The sequence below is a fragment of the Propithecus coquereli genome, unplaced genomic scaffold, assembly GCF_000956105.1.
Source record: "Propithecus coquereli isolate 6110/MARCELLA unplaced genomic scaffold, Pcoq_1.0 Scaffold68, whole genome shotgun sequence".
NCBI classification, from domain to species: Eukaryota; Metazoa; Chordata; class Mammalia; order Primates; family Indriidae; genus Propithecus; species Propithecus coquereli.
The window spans coordinates 2262612-2268611 of record NW_012152840.1 but is presented as its reverse complement, the minus strand read 5'-3'; positions in this window follow the sequence as shown (position 1 = coordinate 2268611).

The window sequence follows — 6000 nt, the reverse complement described above, 5'->3', positions numbered from 1 at the left end:
TAAACGTTTAATAGGTCTCACATAATAAAATCTAGCTCTAGGTAAGAACACATACAAATTCATTTTTCAGGAAGTTGTCAGAAACAATATTATAAAATTTACTATTGTTCACAAACATTTATTTATTTTCCTATGCATTTTCTCATTTAATTAGAGTGATGACTTCTATTAAAGAGTATACAGAACAATACCTTCCTCTCTATTTCCATTTTCTGAGTTATTAATTTCTGTTTGTACTAACGTGATTTATTAGAGACATTACGTACCCATTTCTATTTGGCTTTAAACTTTTCTTTAAACTTTAATCATATGTAGGAATAAACAATCATCTACAAAGAGATTAAATTTAAATAAAGAAGAGAGGAGAGGGCAAAAAAATTCAATCTTGGAAGAGGAATTTCAAACATAGCTTTTTTTTTCTTTTCCTGCTTTCCTTTTGGATAAGACCACTTAGTTCATTGAACAATTTCTAGATTTTTCTCTTATTTTTACTCCATCTTTTCTTCTAACTGTCTTTATTCATTAACTGTGTTTCTTAGTAACAAGATTTTGCTGCATAATAATTTTCAAGTTTGCTACAAATGCTGCTTTAATTTCCTAGTAATCTGAGAAGACAACCACAGCTACAATTTTGAGGCAGCCAGTGATTCCTGATACTGGCAGTTTTCCTGAAAAGAAAAAGGAAATATAACTACTCCCACAAGTTTACCACAAATAGTAAGCCTGTGGTGAATTCTAAAATTTGCATACAATTACCATTAAAATGAACAAAAGCATAATTATTCCTAACAATAGCTGTCTTAAACTGCTAAAATAAAGATAGTCAGCCAACTCCAGCTGTATAAAATTTTGTAAAATATTTGAATGAGAACCCTTTAATGAGAATCAATGTTTAAGACAGCCTTTTTCAAACTGGAGGGTATGGATTCCTCAGGAAAATACAAATATAGTCTCAGGGCTCATGTGTTCTCAAGTCTGAGAACAACTAATTTAAATCAGTTAATGAACATTTCTCATGTTCAAACGATTGCTTACAGTTACATCATTTTGAGGATAATTCATATTTAATCTTACATAATCACATCAACACCATACTTCACCGGTATTTAAATAAAAGTAACTTAAAAGATAAAACTGTACTGTTAAAATGTCTGTACTACCCAAAGTGATTTACAGATTCAATGCAATCCCCACCAAAATACAAATATCATTTTTTCCAGATCTAGAAAAAATAATTCTACACTTCCTTTGGAACCAGAAAAGAGCCCGAATAGCCAAAGCAACCTTAAACAAAAGACACAAATCTGGAGTCATCACTTTACCAGACTTTAAGCTATACTACAAGGCCTCAGTAACTAAAACAGTATGCTACTGGCACAAAAATAGAGACATAGGCCAATGGAACAGAACAGAGAACCCAGATATAAAACCATCCACATATTGCCATCTGATCTTTGACAAAGTAGACAACAATATACACTGGGGAAAAGAATCCCTATTCAATAAATGGTGCTGAGAAAATTGGATAGCCACGTATAGACGATTGAAGCAGGATCCATATCTCTCACCACTCACAGAAATTAATTCAAGATGGATAATAGACTTAAATCTAAGACATGAAACCATAAGAATTCTAAAATAAAATGTTGAAAAACTCTTCTAGATATTGCCCTAGTCAAAGAATTTATGAAGAAGACCCCAACAGCAATCACAGCAACAATAAAAATAAATAAACAGGACTTTATTAAACTAAAAAAGCTTCTGCAAAGCCAAGGAAACAAGTAAAAGAGCAAATAGACAATGCACAGAATGGAAGAAAATATTTGCATGCTATATACCCGATAAAGGTCTAGTAACCAGAATGTATGAAGAACTCAAACAGGTCAGCAAGAAAACACCAAACAAGTCCATTAAAAAGTGGGCAAAAGACTTGAACAGAAGCTTTTCAAAAGAAGATAGGCTAATGGCCAATAAACATATGAAAAAATGCTCGACGTCTGTAATAATCAGAGTAATGCAAATCCAAACTGCAATGAGATGTCACCTAACCCCAGTGAGAATGGGTTTTATCAAAAGTCCCAAAACAACAGATGCTGGCATGGAAATGGAGAGAAATGAACACTTATACACTGTTGGCAAAGGTGCCAAGGATATACAATAGGGAAAGGATTGTTTCTTCAAGAAACAGTGCCGAGAAAATTGAATATCCACATGCAAAAGAATGAAACTGGACGATTACCTTATACCATACACAAAAAATAAACTCAAAATGTTTTAAAAACTTAAGCTTAAGACCTGAAACTTTAAAATTACTAGAAGAAAACATAGGAGAAAAACTTCTTAACATCGGTCTAGGCTGTTTGTTTGTTTATTTATTTATTTATCCATCAGTATGATATCTTGAGCTAACCTAGGAACTCTTTTCTTTACAGAGAAATGTGTACAAAATACTACAAAATTTTAACATAAACACTGAGCTAGAACACCTGGTATCATAAACTTAAACTGGAATTAATAGCCAGAGAGATAAGCTTGCAAGCTGATGCTAAAGACATTTTGTGTGTTATTTGATTGGATATAGCCTCTACTAGCTATCAAACATGGAGAAAAGCCCCACCAGGTAGGTGCAGGGACTTATCAATCTCACATAAAGTGAAGTGGTAGGTATAGAATTGATATCCATATAGAAAGATGGGGTCCTAGGAAGGATGTCTTTTTAGTGAAAAAGAACCTGAAAAAACTTGGACCAGTGAAACTTTGTCCAGTAATACAACATGATATTTGTCTCCTGTTGGGGATATGGATTAATGAAATCTCCTATGAAAGATCAAAGCCCCAAATCTGTGCTATACACATATCTGAGGAATAACATTTACATTAATGTCATAGTGGTTGACACTATTTTTTGAGCCAAAAAATACTAGTAGAAAAACTAGTCCTAGTCCCATGAATTCCTCCAGCACCTGGTAGATGGAAATGTGGAAGAAAAATTATTAAATAATGTTACGCCAATATAGGATGCAGAACATTCCTAGAAGGGAAGAAAATCCCCATTGAAGATGGCCTCACTGCTAAAAACTACAAAACAAATAAGGAAGTAATCTACTATAAGGGAGAGTCAGTAAATCTAACAAACAGAAGAATTTCAACTCCGTGACAATAGAAACAACTGAGAGATTAAGAACTAAATTCATTTTAAATGAATAAAGATGAAAGAACAAATATAAATCAAAAGGAAAAATTTGGATGTTATAAGAATGGACAAGTAGTTATTTAAAAAGAAATAGAAATTCCAGAGGTAAAAAATATAATCATTAAATAATGGACAATCAATTAGGATATTAGACACATAAAAACTGGAAGACAGGTAGAGAAAATTAGAATGTAACACAAAGAATTATCTATACAGAAAATATGAAAGAGAGGTTAAAAGATGAAGAGAATATAATAAGAAAGTCAACATATTCCTAATTTGAGTAACAAAAAAAAGAGGATTGAGGGTAGACTAGGAAGGCAATATTCACAAAGTTAATGACAGAATTTTTCAGAATTGAAGAATAACATAATTGAAATTTGTTTAAAAGAGTCAAACTATTCTCAAACATCATAAATAAAAGTAAATCCAAATTATCTCAGTCATCCTAAATTTTACTACAATAAAAAATTACTTAAAAATCTTAGTAACTTTCAACAACAAAGGTATATTTCTTGTTCATGTTGTATGTCCATCATAGATAGACTATGCCTCAGGTTCATGTTTGCACTCCAAAATCCAAACTGATGGACATCTCTTCTCTGGGATATTGTTGGTCTTGTCACAGAGGTGAAACAGAATAGGGTGAAACCACGTAATATCTCTTAAAGCTTTTGCTTGCATATTACTCATGTCACTTCTGCTCCCATTTCACTGGTTAATACAAGTCAGATGTCCAATATTGATATCAATGGAATGAGTCTGTATAATCTTTCCACATCAATATAATCTACCATAATGTCACATAGATTATATTAATCAGTATCCAGTTGGGAAAAAAAATAACTCTAGGTATTTCAGACAAAAGTGTCTGAAAGTGTCTCTCTCATACAGAGAATCATTTACAATGTAGCAGAAGGACTAGAGGAGCAAAAGGGAAAGTAGTATTACCTTAGTGTTGCTAATGCTGTTGGAACCACTAGCACAATCACATTGTAAGAAGCCAACAACTCCTACTCCTGAGAACACTGAAAAACCTGGAAACCCACATTCCCACTGTTATTGCTGCCCCATTCATGCTCTAAGTGTTGCCTGCTACTAGTACTAGTAGAGATTGATGGCTGAGGTTGCTGGACAGCAGCAGCTTCCATTATTGGAATCTAAAACTGGAGCTCCTCAGTTTGGTGGAGTGCTGCTGCTGCCACTGTCAGGACCAGAAATAGAAGGAAAATCAAAGACAAGGAAGATGTTATAAAAGCAATGAGAGAGAAAAGACACACAAAAGTACAGCAAAAGTCAGAAGACAATGCAATAATATCTTTGAAACGCTGAGTGAATACAAATGTTAACCTAGAGTTCTACATAAAGTTGAATTCGTCCAGATGTGAAGCTTAAATAAATATATTACTAGGTAAACAGAGATCAAAATAATTTTTGTGGATTTCACTGAAAGAACAATTATTGGATACATTTCAGCAAGAAGAAAGTAAAACCAGAAGGAAGATTATAAAAATAAATTTGTAAAAATACTGGTATATCTAAACATGATATGATTATAAATGTAATAGTAACAGTCACTAATGGATGGGTAAAAACAAACTAAAGCTAAAATATAACACCTCTTATGTGGAAGATAGGATAAAATGATAAGGATGACTGAGACTAAAGCATTCTAGTTTACTGCATATTTAAAAGAGTAGAGATAGCAATTATTTTTAGTCAATTATTAAGCCAATTGTTTTCTAAAAATTTTAAATAATAGAAGAATAAAAATTAAATGTACAATTTCAAAATCAATAGAAGACCAACATCATATTTCACAGATCTAGAAAAAAATAATGCTGTGCTTCATTTGGAACAAGAAAAGAGCCCGAATAGTCAAAGGAATCTTAAGCAAAAAGAACAAATCAGGAGGCTTCACATTACCAGACTTCAAAGGATGCTACAAAGCTATAGCAACCAAAACAGCGTGGCACTGGCACTAAAATAGAGACATAGACCCATGGAACACAACAGAGACCCCAGATGTAAAACCATCAACCTATAGCCAACTGACTTTTGACAAAGTGGACAAAAATGTACACTGGAAAAAAGAAGCCTTATTCAATAAATAGTGCTGGGAAAATTGGATAGGCACTAGCAGAAGAATGAAACAAGACCCCTATCTCTCACCATTCACAAAAATTAATTCAAGATGGATAAGACTTAAATGTAAGTCATGAAACCATAAAAATTCTAGAAGAAAATGTAGGAAAAACTCTTCAAGGTAGCAGACTAGGCAAAGAATTGATGACTAAAACCCCAAAGGCAATTACAGCAACAACAAAAATAAATAAATGGGACTTGATTAAATTAAAAGTCTCCTGCACAGCAAAGGAAATAATCAACAGAGTAAACAGACAACCTACAGAATGGGAGAATATAGTCACAAACTATACATCTGATAAAGAGCTAATAACCAGAATTTACAAAGAACTCAAACAAATTAGCATAAAAAAAACCCAAACAACACCATTAAAAAGTGGGCAAAAGACATGAACAAAAGTTTTTCAAAAGAAGACAGACAAATGGCCAATAAACATATATAAAAAAATTCAATGTCACTAATCATCAGTGAAATGCATATTAAAGCCACAATGAGATATCACCTTACCCCAGTTAGAATGGCTTTTATCAAAAAGTCCAGAAACAGCAGATGCTGGCATGGATGCAGAGAGAAAAGAATGCTTATGCACTGTTGGTGGGCCTGAAAATAAGTACAATCTCTATGGGAAACAGTATGGAGATTTCTCAAAGAACTAAAAGTA